This window comes from Trematomus bernacchii, unplaced genomic scaffold (assembly GCF_902827165.1).
Source record: "Trematomus bernacchii unplaced genomic scaffold, fTreBer1.1, whole genome shotgun sequence".
In the NCBI taxonomy this organism is placed as follows: Eukaryota; Metazoa; Chordata; class Actinopteri; order Perciformes; family Nototheniidae; genus Trematomus; species Trematomus bernacchii.
In genome coordinates this window covers 1,084,626-1,103,578 of record NW_022987797.1, presented here as the reverse complement: position 1 = coordinate 1,103,578, position 18,953 = coordinate 1,084,626, and the positions used below count along the sequence as shown (strand labels likewise).

The 18,953-nt window shown below is 38.8% G+C and overlaps 1 protein-coding gene and 1 long non-coding RNA gene across 2 annotated transcripts in view; both read left to right on the top strand.

Annotated features, from left to right (window-relative positions):
- The window catches only part of grip2b (glutamate receptor interacting protein 2b), a 303,981-nt gene that overhangs the window by 62,380 nt on the left and 222,648 nt on the right, over positions 1 to 18,953 (top strand). The gene's annotated exons all lie outside the window — the stretch shown is intronic.
- LOC117497877 lies at positions 594 to 2,814 on the top strand. The gene is made up of 3 exons (XR_004557504.1): positions 594 to 661; positions 2,157 to 2,222; positions 2,536 to 2,814. It is a non-coding gene; the product is annotated as an uncharacterized LOC117497877 (long non-coding RNA).

Sequence of the window (18,953 nt, the reverse complement as noted above, 5' to 3'; positions counted from 1 at the left end):
TAGTCGTGATGTGTTTCAGAGGACGTCCCCATATGGTACAACCCAACGAGTTTAGAGTGTGTGTGTTACATCATCCTCATATTGTTGGATAGCAGATATCGTCTTTAGGTTGTGTAGTCATGATGTGTTTCAGAGAATGTCCCCATATGGTACAACCCAACGAGTGTAGAGTTTGTGTGTTACATCGTCCTCATATTGTTGGGTAGTAGATATCGTCTTTAGGTTGTGTAGTCATGATGTGTTTTGGTGGACGTCCCCATTTGGTACAACCCAACGAGTGTAGAGTGTGTGTGTTTCATCGTCCTCATATTGTTGGGTAGCAGATATCGTCTTTAGGTTGTGTAGTCATGATGTGTTTTGGTGGACGTCCCCATATGGTACAACACAACGAGTGTAGAGTGTGTGTGTTTCATCGTCCTCATATTGTGGGCTAGCAGATATTGTACAGTTCAAACTATTTCTATAGAGTCTTGAGTTACAAGCCCAGATCCTCATGTGAATTGTTTTTACTCAAATCTGTGTCCCCTACATGAAAAGTCAATTGGTTTCTGACACGTTATTGTGTATTTTAAATTGCAGAAACTGAGTGAGTGACATGATCACGGCTCAGCCTTTAGCTGACTCTGAAGCGAGCCAGAGATCCACCTCATCCTTCCAACAGGTAATTAAACATTTACTCTAGACTATTTCTATACAAGGTAAATTCATGTCTCAATCAAGTCCAATGCCTACATAAAATGCCTTTTACCTAATTAAAATTAATATATTGTTTAATAAATGTAGAATCTCAATATAACTGTTACTTGTTTCTAAATATCATAGTAGAAAGATATAACCCTACCATTTGATAGCAGTAACTACCTCTTAAAACATGAAAATGATCTTTATTGCCCCTAAATTCTGTGTGTTTTCTCCTTTTGCCAATGTGTTTTCCAATTGAACCTAATGTGCATCAGTTTACATGATCTAATTAATAGGGAAGTAGATCCATACTTATTGCTATGGGGGTTTCAGTTTTTTTTAACAACAACAGCACACCTCAGAAGTCAGGAACACTGACTTTATGTAACTTCAGTCGTCATGTCCTCATTTTGTTTTAGGTTCTGTAATCATGATGTGTTTCAGAGAATGTCCCCATATGGTACAACCCAACGAGTGTAAAGTGTGTGTGTTACATCGTCCTCATATTGTTGGGTAGCAGATAACGTCTTTAGGTTGTGTAGTCATGATGTGTTTCAGAGGACGTCCCCATATGGTACAACCCAACGAGTTCAGAGTGTGTGTGTTACATCGTCCTCATATTGTTGGGTAGCAGATATCGTCTTTAGGTTGTGTAGTCATGATGTGTTTCAGAGGACGTCCCCATATGGTACAACCCAACGAGTTCAGAGTGTGTGTGTGTTACATCGTCCTCATATTGTTGGGTAGCAGATATCGTCTTTAGGATGTGTAGTCATGATGTGTTTCAGAGGACGTCCCCATTTGGTACAACCCAACGAGTGTAGAGAGTGTGTGTTACATCGTCCTCATATTGTTGGGTAGCAGATATCGTCTTTAGGATGTGTAGTCATGATGTGTTTCAGAGAATGTCCCCATATGGTACAACCCAACGAGTGTAGAGAGTGTGTGTTACATCGTCCTCATATTGTTGGGTAGCAGATATCGTCTTTAGGATGTGTAGTCATGATGTGTTTCAGAGAATGTCCCCATATGGTACAACCCAACGAGTGTAAAGTGTGTGTGTTACATCGTCCTCATATTGTTGGGTAGCAGATATCGTCTTTAGGATGTGTAGTCATGATGTGTTTCAGAGAATGTCCCCATATGGTACAACCCAACGAGTGTAAAGTGTGTGTGTTACATCGTCCTCATATTGTTGGGTAGCAGATATCGTCTTTAGGATGTGTAGTCATGATGTGTTTCAGAGAATGTCCCCATATGGTACAACCCAACGAGTGTAGAGTGTGTGTGTTACATCGTCCTCATATTGTTGGGTAGTAGATATTGTACAGTTCAAACTATTTCTATATTGGAACCCAAATAACACACTATTTGATCTAAATATACTTATGGTGAAAACAATTATTAAGTCTTGCTTTCGAAGGAATGGCAGTATGTGCTTTTATCATGCATTATATTCTAATTTATCCTTTCAGATTCACAGAAGAACACAACACTTCACTTCAACAAAGCTTCCTCAAAGTGCTCCAATGGAATGCAAGGTAAATAAGCATTTTGTATTTACATTACTCTATTAGAAAAATGTATTGATCTTAACTGGATTTCTAAAGGACATTTCTAGTGTTTTGTACAACTAATGCACTTTACAGTACATGCCAACATATACCCATTCACATGCAAATGTATGCCAACATTTTTACCATTCATACACTGATCACAGAGGCCATCATTCACACACATTTGATGATGCTATCATTTAACTACAAACTATAATTTGTTCTATCATATCCCACATTTATCACTTTAACAGAGCAATTTCTCAAATACATTGTGTCTTGTTTCCATTTATGACAGCTGGGAAGATGAAAGCAAGTGGACAGGTGACGAAGTGAAGGCTACTGAGCGGCATTTGTATCCTTAACAAGCTGCAGAGTACCAGGTAAAAAGGACTGTGACTCCTGTCTCAAGGCAGAGCCAGTTGCTCTGAAAGACAGGGACTGGGTTGCCATCAAATATTACATTCACAACAGAATCATGGCATTAAAAAGGAAGATGAATACATAGGACTAGAACATGCCAACTTGGTCTGAGGTACAATTTTACTTTAAAATAATAGTTGTTTCTTCATTCCCTGCAGTTTTATTGGTAGGGATTTCATAATCAGCCTAACCTCAGACATCTTGTGTTAATGTGTGTACTTGGCTTGGTTTTGATATTATCTTGTTTTCCTTGAATTATTTAATTAGTTTTGTTCTTGTACAAGCATGTCACATAAGCTTGACTGTAGCTGCCAAATGTTAATATGTTGACATGTATCCATGAGGGATTTTAATGTGTTTTCCAACCCCCCTCTCGTGGTCACTTTCAGCCAACAGAAATTGTGTTTTTGACGATTATTTACAGTTATGCCATCATTTCTTTCATAAATAAGGTTTGAGATGATAGGTTAATACTATGTTCTGCCTCAACAAATAATATAACTAGTACTTCAAAAGATTGTTACTTCCATCATTATTTCCCAAGTTTTCACCATTGATTTGTTCTTGCCCACAAGTTGTTTGATGTGGTCTTTCAACTATTAAGAAATTATTTGGAGTGGGGGCTACTTGTACATGTCTCATTTATGGAACTTTGGTAAACTATATTAACACGTTGTAAGTTATTTAGACTGGTTAACTAAACATAGTGTACACTTGTCATGTTTCGTGCTTTTTACAAGAAAAACACTAAAGAGAAAGTTGCTCATAACTTTCAAACATGCCATATCTACTTCACTGCCTCACACAATGGAGGATAGGGGCTAACGTTTCTGGGTTGTGGGTGGTCTATTCTGGGTGTAAAAAATGGTTATTTTACAATTTATATGACCAAATAATTGGTTGTTAGGTTCTAAGTCGACAAACAATGTTTTTAAGTTGTTGCTATTAGTCTTTCTCATAACAGGCAAATGATGAACCCAACTCTGGCAACAATAATACTCAGACATGTTTTTTAGTTAAAAAGCACTACATTTTGGAAAGTTGACATAATCCTGTGACTTTTAGTTGACTAAGAATTATTTAATCAAAGGCAGCGCCTGTCACCATGGTTCCATCTTTATGCAACATGAATCAAGCATAATAGAATACATTTGATTTATAATACACACTTTAAAGACAACGTCATCTCAAGGTGCTTATAGAGTATATCCTTATATACAATATCCTTATTGTTAGGTAAAGGAATAGTCATGAGGGCACCCTCTTTTAATTTCATATTTGCTCCTATTCTGGTTTTATACTTCAATTTATATATTTTGCCAGCAATTCATTAAATGTAGAAACAAATAAAGTGTTTCATCCTTTTTTTCACATAAACGTTTATTAGAGAATTTGTAACTTGAAAAATATTAAGACTTTAAGAGTAAACTGACCACAATTAAATGCTATATACCTTTTTAACTTAGCTTTTTATGTTTCTGGACTGCTCAGTTTTAATATGTTGTATCAACAAGTTAATATGAATAGACTTTTTGTGTCAGAGGTTACCTGACTGGCGAACATGAGTATTATTTAATGTTGAAGTTTTAGTTTTTTAATGTACACCGATCCTTCTTATGCAGATATTTCAATCATAAGTAATAAGGCATAGTTTGCAAATACAGACTCTATTTGTGTATTACTTGGTCTCCATAGTCCTTAACTTGAAAATGTAGTGTGTATCTATGGGGTCACAATTCATATAAACATGAAATATCAGTGTGTGTTGCTAGGGGCTCATAAGTCACATAAACCTGTTCATGTCCTCATAAGTAGTATTAAAATCAGGTTTCCGCAAAATATAGCATTAGACAAATCTCAATAGATGGATGTCTTCCAGGAAGCATGCATATGAAATGCTGTGATTCCCAGGTCCCTAGGACCTTTGGAAAGCATGTCCCAATTTGTCACGTTTTTTTTCACACGTCCTGATATATCCTATAAACACGTATTGTGTGTGTGTGTGTGTGTGGTGTGTGTGTGTGTGTGTGTGTGTGTGTGTGTGTGTGTGTGTGTGTGTGTGTGTGTGTGTGAAATATAACAAAGTGTTGTGAGTGTTATTCATACACTTTTATGACTGGAGTATATAAAGCTCATAATTCTCTTTTTATCCAACAAATTGACTCAATATAGTAAAATAGTAAAATGACACAGACGGAGGTGCTTGTTATTCATCACAACAGAAACCCTTTATCTTTTCTTCAATTTGGCATCAAAATTAAGTAATTGAAAAAAACATCAACCACGTAATAACCAAACAGCCTTTTTCTTTTTCTTTTTTTCAGTTAAAATCAAAAGTGATTTTCAACAATTTTCAGCGGCAAGCTAGGCAGCTATGGACATTTGAGTGTTCTGTCAACACATTTATAATAATTGTTGAAAAAATGACATGTTCTCATCCACCCTGAATCTTTTTTTTTTGTTACACCATTTTGCTTGCTATATACCCAAACATTTACATGTCATATCATGTGACTTCACTAGCACCTCTATAGCAATTTAAGCCAAACCACTATTTTTCCTGAACTTAATCAAGTACTCTACTTGTTTTGCTTAAACCAATCAATGTGCTTCCTGTGGAGAAATACAGTTGTTTTAAAACACTTTGTGTATGTCACATTCTGGACATTTGTGATGAAACATGTGAACAATGAGTTATAACTTTTCTTAAAATATCGTACGACCGGTTGTATGAGGACATGTTGCTTCATTGTAGGTTAACTAATATTTTATAACTAAATATTCATTATTGTTTCTTCAATTGAATGAACTTTGTTCATGGTGTTCTGGGTGCTCTACCTGCAACAACACAGGAGCATTGCGCTGCTGTGTGTGGGTTGTTTGTGTGTCTTTCATCTTTAATGTATGACATACAGTACATTGTGACTGATTTCTTTATGTGCTGGTGTGAGTGAGATGCATGGTTGGTTTCCAGTGGAGCTTGGGGCCAGTTTGTGGTGTGTGCTGATTGATCTTCAAATCTCTGCGAGCTGTGGGGACCTCTGGATTCTTTCTCTCTGATTACTGACTTTCATTACAAATGAGGCCACTGCTCACAGCATGGGGCATGTGTGTGTGTGTTGTGTATTTAGGCGGCTAAGAGAGCAGGTGATCTAAAAATGTGTATCGATATGGTCTGTATGTAAATTATGTAATTGAGTTTGTGTGTGTGTTTTGGCATGTTGGTACTCTGAGTGAGGAATGTCTCGTTAAACACTTTATTTTTTCCTCAAATCCAAAGACATTACAAGACCACTGTGTCAAATAACACTGACCAAATACAAAAAATAAAAAAAATAATTGTATTCATCAAAATGTAATTGTTCAGATCTGCTGTCTAGATTTATTGTGTAATTGTATCTGGCTAAATCACAGCTAACTAAGCAAAAATACAACCCAATGGTAAAAGGAAACAATTGGAAACAGCTAGCCTGACTTTGTTCAAAGGTAACAAAGTATTATACCAGACTATAGCTGTGTTTCAATTGCATACTTCTGTACTCATGCCACCCAATTTGAAGTATTGCAAAATGCAGTTCACTACCGCATGGTGCACTCATGATCAAAAAGTTGAGTGTGGAATGCTGGACATTTCTGGTGAACACAGCACTATACACATACAAGTTATACATGTTTTTCTGTGTTTTATATACATATATACATATATATAAATATATATATATATATATATATATATATGATTAGACACGCACCACTTAATAAAGAATCACAGTTAATATTGATTTGCTTAATTGAACTGACTAATGAATCGCTACCAAAAACAATAACGTTGCTAGCTAACAGTGGCAAACTTAATTTTCTGTTGTTGAGGCAACACTACACGTTCGAGCCTCACACGATGCACAACTATTTACAGTGTAAAACTTGCAGAGAGACACAGCACATGTCTTGCAGTTGAGCAGTTGCCTTGCAACCAGAGGATACTACAGGAAGTTACAGGTCCTGGCTAAGAAATAGTCTGACACACAATCTCCCATTCAATGATGATACCTCATGTTACAAATTAAATAAAACATGCTAGTGCAAAGTGAGCTTTAGAGGTCGTGGAAGGAAAATGTAATTAACTTTGGACAGAGCCAGGGTAGCCGTTTAGTTATTGTGCTAAGCTAAGTTAGCTGGTTGCTGCGGTACAGTGTATTTAGCGTACAGATGTGAGAGTGATATCAGTCTTATCATCTTACAATCTGCAACTGCAATGTGTTGTGAAATGTTGCTTGTGAGGAGAAGACAACATTCTTGGAGAAGAAGAAATAGGCCTATACTTTCACTTATCCACTGTAACCCAACACACAGATTTTGAAAGCAAAACTTTTACTTGTCACAGAATATTTGTTCCAATATAGTATTGTTACTTAATTAAAAAGTATTTCTTCCACCTTCAAATAAAACATAATAACAATTCCTATAAAGTCAGAACTGCATATCTCGTCCCTCACAGAGAAGAGTGTGTGTGAATGTTAAAATGAGAACGGTGTGCTCAGCAAACTCTGCTTTGGTGAAACACCTTTGTGAAATAAGGCTCAGGTGGCTTGAGTGGAAAACTTTGTGTGCAGGATTCCGAACTTAGTAGTAGGTTCAGAAATCAATAGAGCAGAGGTGTTGCTGGGTGCATTAGATAAGAGGTTTACACGGTTCACAGGGCTAAACGGCTGAGACGAGCCATTTTAAAGTCTCAAAATTACATTTCTTGCTCAGCTTTTTCCTATTCATCCAACTTGCATGTGATGTATGATCATTTCAGGATATGAGAAAACATATTATTTTAATATAAATGGTGGTGTTTGCTTTGGAAATAGTAGCTTTATCTGCTGTTGCATATAGGAACGAGCTGGTTGGCTTCTTCCAAATTCAAAAATATTATGAAATGAGAAAAAACATCTGCCTGATATCCCTGACATGTGTCCAGCAGTGGGTAGAGGGAACATTAGTCATCATATTTTCTATCAAGGATGTTGCTCACTTGCTTGGATAGCATTGTTTTGAATTCTTCAGTGATTCATCAGTTTCTGTAGGTGGAGATTTCCCACCAGTGATAACCGTAGACAACTCTATTTTATTTGTTCAATGTTGTACTACTACTGAGGTTCAGCCTGTTCATATAGTGTATTCCTTCTAAATGTCCTTAGCTTGAACTTGAAAAACTCTTTGCGAACATAATCAGGTCTCTCAGAGAGGAGTCATGTGTCTTCTCTTCACACCATATTGTTTAGAGTTCAGTCTCACTCAAACTGGTGCTTAACCAATGGCCCCAAGCATTTCATCCTGGGGATAAGAAATAACAGTTAAATGTAGACTTTATAGGTATACAATTTGACGCTGTAAACTTGACATCACCCATTGGATTGTGGACTAATATTTTGAAGCCATGAGCTTGGTGTTATGGCTGTCAGCATCTCTGTATTTGGCCATCTGTATGGCGTTGGCAGAAGTGACACGACAGGGTAATCAAACACTGAAATATACTTCTCCTAAGAAGGCAACCAAATAGTTTGAATCAACTTTCATAAAGTAGAAACACACCGTGAAACAGTTTAAGTTCCAAGACCCTAAACTGGACAAAACTGTGGTAACCTTTCAATCACAAAGTAGCCCTGCCCCTTAAGCTTTTTTTTAAGAATATTATTTATTCACAAAATGATTAATATACTGTAAAGGAGAAGCCTTGAAACTAAGATGTTAACTGAGGTAATAAATCAGTTACTACAGTCTTCTTAAAATAGGTCAGTGTTTTACTAATCCCAATGTGAAAACTGTGCCATTTCTTAGTCCAATAATAACAAAATACAAAATCGGATAAAAAAGCAATAGAAATCAAGGGCTACATTTTTATCCTCAAAATATTCCTGATACTGTACAGTGAAAGAATACTTCTAATTGCTTGTAGGTTATTGCTATTGATGTGAACGGTAATCTTTGACCCTGGGTTTGGTATTAGATGTTTTTGACATTGAGCTCTGGAACAATAATAAAGTAGGGCAGTTGAAATCTTTTCAGTTTCGGAGTGTTGTCTAAAACTCTTCATGTCTGTGGGGTACTTTCAGCAGGTGAGGGATGTCATTGTGCTACTATCTATCTTTCACTCTTTCTGTTTGTGATCCCCCGAAGACAGTTTCATTGGGTTTGTTGCACTTCTTTAGCTCCTCTGTGGAAACTGTTTGCTGTATGACAGTTTGTCTTCCTCCGACCAGAGGCTTCCTCTGTAAGCGTGACCTGGTGCTGATCAGTGAGTCTGCAGGTCTGTGATCCTTTAAATGGAGCACCTGGACTAGAAAATAGATTATCTTCCACACTCTACTTCTTTCTATCCCTCTGGCGCCATCCGTGGTGCTCACACCTGGCCTTCACACACTCTCTGTGGTGCTTAACTTGTTACAGAGTGTTATTTTTAGCTGGTCTATATGAGTATTACACTTTAAACTCACTTTTCAGCATGTGCTTTGATGCACATTGACCCTTGCGATTAGACAATATTGCATGATTCTTATTTTCTCTGCAACCTTTTAATATCTGCAAGTTTAGGGTAAAATGTTGTCTTTGCTGCCTCCCACTTTATTCACAGATTTGAGATTTGAGATATCATTAAAGTGTCTGGAGGGAACAGGGATTTTAGTCTTTGCAGACCATTTACATGCAAAACAACCTATACGATACTACAGAAGAGGGAAACCCCCAAAAGCATCATAGGGGCCCTATTATGAAATATAATGTAAAGTGTCTTGTGTCTACCTTTTAATGAAGTCCTTCTTGCTATCTTGTAACTTGGGATCAGAATTCATAACTCCATAAACCCTGCTTTATAGCAGTAATTGCTAACTTGTACTTTTGCGTAAGCTGTTTTTTTTTTACGACAATTCATAAAAGTATGCAAGACAAATATAAATAACACAAAGTCAGGGTTGTTCTTCATTCCCATCTAGCTTTGCTGAAGGCATGTTTATACCTTACTGTAATCATAATGGGATGCCACATTGATCCCTGCTGTGAAGTGCTGCTTTATTAGTTCACCTCAAGATGAGTTAGAGAACAGGATGTGACACAGAGCAGCACTTCTGCAGCTCAGAGGGACTCAGCTCTGCCGCTGTCAGATGATTGTCAGCGTGATCCTTTCGTTTTGGACATGAATTAACCAAATGATATACAAATACTTTCTTATACTCAAATAAGGCATATACTCTATTTTCCAAATGTAATAATGTCCTCAAAATCCACCTGAAAGTTATTACATTACAGTTATAGAATCAGGACATTTCATTATTGAATGGGTCAAGTTAATACATCACATGGCTGACAAAAGGCCCAATGACAATATAATACTTATTCATGAACCAGTGGATTATTAGATATTAGAAGAGGGTTTTATGAACTTGCAGACCTCAAGTTCTAGACTTTGTGCTTTCAAGGATCTTTTTTTTCTTTTATTCAACTAAATGAATAACAATACAGACAACTGACTGAGCCAAGTTACCAGAATGCATCATTATTTGAAGCAAATAGGCAAAGAGCTTAGCATATGAAGAAAAACAAGTGCTCCCGTGAGTTATCCAATTTCAATGTTTTTGGTCAAAGTCCTCAAATATTGAGCCATAGAAACTACAACCTTAATGAAAGATACATTTCAGAACATACAGTTTAGTAATACACATAATAAAATATATATGTATATTTCAGGTCAACAGATAGATGTTTAACAAAGTTATTTACAGGGCTAACATTTAAATGAAATACCAGAAAATGAAAAGAAAGAAATTAAATCTAACTACACACTTAATTGAATTATTTTATCTGTGTAATTTTGTTGTGGCAACAGCAGCTCAGTCTGTGGGGGACTTGTCTTGTCTCACAGTCTTAGGAACCAAAGGGTCGCTGGCTCAAGTCCCGATCGGACATAAATAGAGGTGCCAGTTAACAACTGGGTACTACACAAGTGTCCTTGAGCAAGGCAAGGAACCCCTTACCCCCAATTGCTAACCCTGGCACAGAACATTCTGGCAGCCTGTTTGCTCTGACACCTCTGCAGACAAAGTATTTTGCACTGTGTATTATAGCAGACTGCTCTTCTTCTTGTTGAGTATACTAAAAAAATATGCTATAGTTGGTAAAAAAATGGCGTAGTCTTTGGTGCTAACTCGACATATTTTGTAATGCAACGATACTTGTTTCGGAGGAGGCTGATGCTATTAACAGAAGTGGCAACAGATTGTCCTCTCAGTTAAACTGACCCAAACAACAGCTGACAGAATGTCCTCGGGACAAACAGTGGGTTCTGTGCCAGCTCACTCGTCGTGGTGTCCTTCTGTGTGAGAGCACTGGAGAAGTAGCACGGGTAGCATCAAAGCTCTCAGAAGACTTTCTTTGAAGATCTAATCATAATCGCGATACATGTAATGTGCTACGTCTAACCTGGTTTCATCAGAGGGTTTAGCTATGAGAGGAGACAGCAGGAGGAGCATCAAAGCCCTGAGAACCCAATAAAGAACCAGGCGGGACGCCCCTGTCCCTCGAGGGGCACATCCACAGATGTCTCTTTTCTCAAAGTCACACGTACATATATAGAGATACAGAGCCCAGAGGAAATGGTTCACACTTTCCAATCATACTTTACTGCGCATTCACACATAAGCATATGCAAAGCTGTATAGATGACAAGGTTGTAAATATATTTAAAATATAACTCTTTTGTTTCGCACAAATTCAAGCGAATTAGCAGTAAAACCCAACTGAGAAGTGTTTTAAGATGCAATTAAGGGTAAAGAAACCGTTCTCCATTTAGAAGCACGTGACGCAGCATGAGAGACAATCTTGTTTTTTCCGGCATTCCACAACAAACACAGGACGATAACCCCGAACAGCTGATAAAGGACTTTATGATAACCCAACTGAAAATCTCCCCGGACACAGTTAAGGACATGACATTTCACAGAGTGCACCTCATCGGTCAAAAAAACCACCTCAAACAAACGCCCGCGACCTGTTGTCACTAAATTCGAACATTTCAAACAGAAACAACAGGTACAGCGTCAAGGCAGATAGCTCAAAGGTATGGACTATGGACTCAACGATCAGTTCCCCCGAGAAATACTGGACAGACGTAAAACTCTACTGACAATCAGAAAACAAAACATGCAACAAGGGAAAAAAGCAGTCATTTCTGTTGACAAACTCTACATTGATGAAAAACATAACCCCCTGGCTTTTCTAGTTCAGCTCCCGTCTCTCTCTCTCTCTCTCTCTCTCTCTCTCTCTCTCTCTCTCTCTCTCTCTCTCTCTCTCTCTCTCTCTCTCTCTCTCTCTCTCTCTCTCTCTCTCTCTCTCTCTCTCTCTCTCTCTCTCACTCATATAATGACTTTATGATGTTGATCAAAATGCACAATGGTTTCACTAGGAACCCTTATCACTTGAAGTTTAGGTATCTTAATGGTTTTTTTATTGTCTTACTGTGAACTGTATGAACTGTCTGTCTTTTTGTCTTTTCCATGGTGACACGCCACCCGCGCAACACACACACACATACACACACACAACCCTATACTCTGATTTCTACATTTTGTAATAATGACCGTACTTAAAATTGTAACTTGGAATATCCGTGGAATTGGTACCAGACTTAAGGTATTTAACCACATCAACACACTACAAGCAGATATATGTCTCCTACAAGAAACTCACACATCTCAATCCGACTTTCATAAATTAAGAACACCACAGTTCAATCAAATATTCTCTGCCCATTACAACTCCAGGCAAAGAGGGGTGGCCATTTTAATAAGGAACACCATCATATTTACCCATAACAACACCATCACAGATCATGATGGACGATTTATCATTATAAATATTACAGTACACAATAGACCCACCACCATTGCCTGTGTCTACGGCCCAAATAATGACGACCCAGCCTTCTTTCACAGCTTTTTTACCTCGCTCGCCAACATCTCAGACTCTCCAATAATAATTGGTGGAGATTTCAATGCGGTTATGAACCCATCGCTGGACAGATCGAATAATTCAAATAGCACTCGCACCAATCAAACTACAGAAACCATCAAACAGTTCATGAGTGATTTAGGCCTTGTCGATTGTTAAAGATTTTTCTTTCTTCTCACCGGTTCACCACTCATACTCCCGCATTGACTATTTTCTCACCATTAACTCCATGATATCACAAACCTCAGATATAATAATACACCCTATTACCATTAGTGATCATGCACCTCTCTCCTTCATCTGGAATATTAACCACTTCAGCAAACCACCAAATAGATGGCGTTTAAATACATCATTACTTGAGGATCCTAACTTCGACACTTACATCAAGAGAGAGTGGGCTTCCTTCCTAGAAATAAATGATTCACCGAATATAGTACCATCCCTACTTTGGGAAACAGGTAAAGCTGTTTTAAGAGGAAAAATCATATCATACTCCACACATAAAAAGAAGAAAGACACTGAACAGGAACAGTACTTAGAACAAAAAAATAAAGAATTGGAGAACCTAAACGCAAACAATCGCACAGCACAAATTCAAAATGAATTACGGAAATATAAATTGCAACTAAATGAATACACAAACAAGAAAACTCATTACCTTATACAAAGACTCAGACACGAGCATTTTGAACACAGTAACACATCTGGAAAATACCTAGCAAACCAAATCAAACAAAACAAAGAAAAAACAACAATTGTGAACGCAGCAGGGAAAACCATTCAGGCGCCTGAAGAAATAAATAAAACGTTCAAAGATTTCTACAGTAACTTATATTCTACAACAAATAACCCAAGCAAGGAAGACATTGAAACATTCCTAAACAATATTGAGTTCCCAAGACCAAAGGATGACCCCCCTATCTCTGATCAATACAGATACAAACATTATCAGTAAAGCATTAGCAAGTCGCATTGAAACAGTAATCCCATTCCTTATCCACTCAGACCAAACAGGCTTTATTAAAGGAAGACACTCTTCCAATAACCTACGCAGACTTTTTAACATAATCCATTACACATCTAATACGAACTCACCGACAGCCATTTTATCATTAGATGCAGAAAAAGCCTTTGACAAGGTAAACTGTTTTTTTTATTTGCAGCACTAAAACAATTCGGATTCGGTGAGTCTTTTATTCAATGGGTCAAGACCTTGGACACTTCACCGATGGCCACAATCACCACCAATGGACTGATATCACAATGCTTCACTTTACACAGGGGTACTAGGCAAGGATGTCCACTCTCTACATCACTATTTTCTATATTCATTGAACCACTTGCTGCAGCTATCTGTCAATACATTAACATCACAGGAATACAAACAGATAACATACACCACAAGGTTAGCCTTTATGCAGATGACATTATACTATATTTACAAAATCCCTCTACCTCACTACCTGAAACCATCCGCCTCATAAACACCTTTTCTGAATTATCCGATTATACTATTAACTGGTCTAAATCAACCCTTCTTCCACTCTCATCTAATAGCTGTGTGATGGCAGTCCAAACACCGCCTTCTTTTCTGCGTACTGGTAATTTTACTTATTTAGGAATCAACATTTCCCCCAGGCTGACAGAATTAGTAAATCTGAACTTCACCCCACTTCTCAAAACAATAGAAGACAACCTTCAACGTTGGATGAATCTCCCAATATCCCTTATAGGCAGAATTGCAACAGTCAAAATGACCATACTCCCAATGATAAATTACCTATTCTCAATGATCCCTATTAAACCCCCACCCACTTGGTTCAAATCTATAGACTCTGCCATCTCAACATTTTACTGGAAAAACAAAACACCTAGAATCAAACTATCTACTATTCAAAAAACGCAAGAGTCAAGTGGCTTAGAAGCACCAACGTTCTGTATTACTTCATTGCCCAGCTACTACAATACATTTACAAATGGACTAATCCTAATAATTCCGACACCTCCTGGTTAGACATTGAACAAACATTATGCAAAGATATTCATATTACAGACTTACCGTTCATAAGCCGCTCCATCATACGTCATCCATGCTTCAAAAACCCTGCAATAGCCACAACTCTGACAGCCTGGTGGAAATGTAACAAATTAACTAACAACACAATTTCACCCACCGAATACACTCCCATCTGGAACAATCCTGACTTTCTAATAAATAGAATACCTTTAAATTTCAAATCATGGATTGCCAAAAGCATCACACACCTCAAACATATATTTCATGAACACAAGTTAATTCCATTTTCTGATTTGGTCCAGAAGTACGGCATCAGGGAACATCAATATTTAGAATATTTACAACTCAAATCATCCATTCAAACCAAAGTTAACAGCAAACGTTGAACTCTTATCCCCCCTCAGAAATATTCCAAATCAAATCAAGAAAAAAAACTGCTTTCAAAAATATATTTATTTATTTATTCTGCAGACTTAAAGGTAGGGTAGGTAAGTTTGAGAAACTGGCTCGAGATACACCTTTTGTTATATTCCATGGAATGCTCTTAACATCCCGATAGCAATGAATATCTTAAGTGCTTTGACAAAAAAGCCTGTGGAAGCCGTAATACTGTAAAAAGTACGACCAATCATTTTAGCCGGCCCAGCTAAAATAACTGGATGGCCTACCTGCCTGTCAGCCTTCCATCTGTGCACAAACTTATCTCGTGCCCTCATTGGTCATGTGCGCGTTCGTGTGTGTTGGAGGAGGGGCTCTGTAAGGAAGTGGCAGATTTTCTCCGGTTGTGTATTTTCAAATTCTAGCGATATCGAGCTGGTTTCTCAAACTTACCTACCCTACCTTTAACAATGTCCATCCCCTCAAATAAATGGGAAAAAGATCTACAGATCACCCCGAACGCCGACTTCTGGTCTCAAATCTGCAGAAACATCTTTTCCATATCAACCAACACCAACATGCACCTCATACAATATAAGATTATTCACAGAGTGCACTACACAGGGGAAAGGATGTTTAAAATGGGTTTTGTAGATTCTGACATCTGTCCTCATTGCTCACTTAACACCACAGACACCTACATGCATGCCACATGGGAATGCACACCAGTTAAGCAATTCTGGCATAACATCACAGACAACCTCTTTTTTGCTGGACTGCCACATCTCCCTTCTTCTTCCATCCCTTTGTTTACTAGGAGACATTTCCAATGTGAACATCAACATTACATCAAGTAGAATTCTGTCCATAGCCCTAATCATTGCAAAAAAAACTATCCACGACAGAAAAGCAATATCACAATTTGGAAAAACCTGCTTATAGAATACATTTCAATGGAAAAATTATCTGCCGGCATAAAAAAACAAACCAATGATATTGATGCAATCTGGAACCCATTTATTGAAAAATGTAATTAATAATCCTCAGTCCGATTTCACCCACCACCCCTTTCTACTTCTTTAAGGTCATGCTACTATTTATATGCCTATGATATATGACTATTATATTGTTACTCATTTCATTTTAATTAAAATGTTGTCATTTATTACTCTCCAATCCCCCAGACACACACACACACACACATACTGTTTTTGTTTTCTTTTTTTGTCTCCATGTATATTTTGTTATTTGTCTTGTATACTTGTAAATGCTCCTTATTAAAAAAAAAGAAAAGAAAAATGCAATTAAGGCTGTAATATAAATGAGATTAAAGCCATTTACATTATCCTAGTGGAGTTACATTTAATTTCTCTTTAGAAATGAGGCGATTTCAAGATTTCCTACACTCTAGCTGTGACATCACGCACTCTGCCTTAACGAGCTGCGCAATGTTAAAGTTAAAATGTAACATTTGTTAAATATTTTATCGACTCTTTTTTGTTTCACAGTAACCCTACCCCTAACCCTCAAAAATCTTAATTTGTGTTTGGTTTAAAGTTGGACTGGATTTATTTAGGTCATTTTCATGAATTTAAACAACTGTCCTTGCTGGAGTTACTCCCATAGTTCGGCTGAGGTACCTGCTGAGTTGAAATGTGGGAAGTGTCCTGATTGGACGGGCTTCAGTCATTCTTCAGTGATTATTAAACCCCAGGAACAGCTGTGCTAGAATTGGTCCAGCTGAAGTTGGTCTGAAAGCGCCTGAAAAAGAGGTTGTTTTCAAAACTGCCTAAAACTTCAACTGCACAAACAGATATATATAGATATTTTTATTGCTTCAGATACACTTCCTGTTTCCACCTTCAAAAATCACTTGTGTTACCACTTTTCTTAATCTTTAATGAGCTGCTGGTTCTTTAAAGTCCTCAAGAACATTGTTTTGCCCTCTGGTCTTGCCTCCAAAGTTGTCACTAAGACGGTTAATCAGTGGGTGAAGCAAAAGCTGTAGATCAACATTTGTATTTGCCTTTTCTCAGGAAGCTGGTGCAATAGGGGCGTTACCCTCTCCCAGCGTGGCTCCTTAGATGGACAGGCTGAGACAGGGGGGATTGTCTGACAAAGTTATTCAGACAATCCAGGCAGCAAGAGCAGGATCCACCACAGCCTGTTACAGGCCGAAGTGGTTGGCATTCCAGCGATGGTGTGAGGAGGGGAGTCTAGAGCCCCTATCTTGTACGTTGGGCTCTATTCTGTCCTACTTACAGTTACTGGTGGACAGGGGGCTTGCTCATTCCACAGTGAAAGTGTATGCAGCAGCCATGAGGGATTTGGCGGCAGGTCAGCCTTCAGTCAGCCGCTTATGTCACGGTTTTTGCAGGGGGTCAGGAGGTAGCGCCCAGTAGTGCACGCCTCCGCCCCGCAGTGGGACCTGCCGCTGGTGCTCAAGGCTCTGGTCACAGAACCATTTGAGCCTCTGGAGCTCTCCTCCCTCAAAGCACTGTCATGGAAGACAGCGTTGCTACTTGCCTTAACTTCAGCCAAGAGAGTGTGCGAGCTGACCGCTCTGTCGGTGCACCCAAGTTGCTTGTTGATCCGGGGTGACCGTAGCGGGGCGACACTCAGACCGAACCCCTCCTTTGCTGCCAAGAGCCTAAGGAGTTCGTTCAGGTCAAGGGCTATTCAGTTAGGGGGCTTTAATCTTCCACCCCATATTGGGGCCAGGGAGGTTAAGTTGCACCTCCTCTGCCCGGTGCGTAGGTTAGCATGTTATGTGGAGCGCACGGCTGCCTTTAGGCGCACCGAACAGCTGTTTGTGTGCTTTGGGGATGGTGTGGCCAGTAAAGCTCTGTCCAAGAAACGCCTGGCAGGATGGCTCTGCGAGTGCATTTCACATGCCTACAGACAGGCGGGGAGAGCCTTCCCCACGGGGGTCCGTGCACACTCTACACGGGATATGGCTGTGTCAACAGCCTTATTCAACGGCGTGAGTGTGGAGGACATATGCACGGTGGCGTCTTGGTTCACGCCAGGCCCCTTCATAAGGTTTTATCTCTCGGACATGTCTGGCTCCTTCTCATCGTCTGTGCTTGCTGGGGCAACACAGGACTGGTGAGGGGGGGGGGGGCTGTGGGTCAGTAGGTATCTGACCCCCCCCCCCCCTGGACATAATGCACTTATGTTTTCCCATGCTCCTTAGGGACCCGGGGAACATGGTGCGCAGTAAGCGCCCATGCAGGGCTGGAAGACTCTCCCGGCGGGAAAAAAGATATTGCAAGTCAACAGTAGAAAGGACAGCATCTAAAGAAAAATATCTTCAGTTTTGTTCCTAAAATGACATAAATTAAGACTATTTTATTGGTTTTATTTGTTTTATGTCCTATATATATTGTGTTGCACTGTTGGAGGAGCCTGTGACTTAAGTTAGTCATTGCCATATCTACTGTATACTGTAGCTACTGTGCACATGACAATAAAGCCTTGAATCTTGAATTTTGAAACCAGTTTTAGCTCAGCCTGAGTTTAAAAAAAGGTTGAGTTTTGATGGGATTTAATTATCCCATAAATCACGTTTTTTGTGCAATAGCATCCATCCCCTAGGAAGTGTGCCAGATGTTGAAGCAAATATTTGTAGTGGCCAAACGGTACTACAACTGTGTGAGGAGGAATGTCATTGGGCCCAAAAATACTTTTCCCATTGGGAAATCGGAAAGGGCATCTGTGGGAAAAATGGGAAAAGTACATTAGTAAATGAGTGTTTTAAAAAACATAAAAGGAAAACACAAGTGTGCATGCTCTCTATCACGGCCCAGATACGGGTATTTTTGCTTTTGAGAGGCAGGCCATTTTGGCTTCATGCGCAAGTGCCAACTTTCATAGGAATAAACGGGCCCCACTTCGAACGCTAGTTC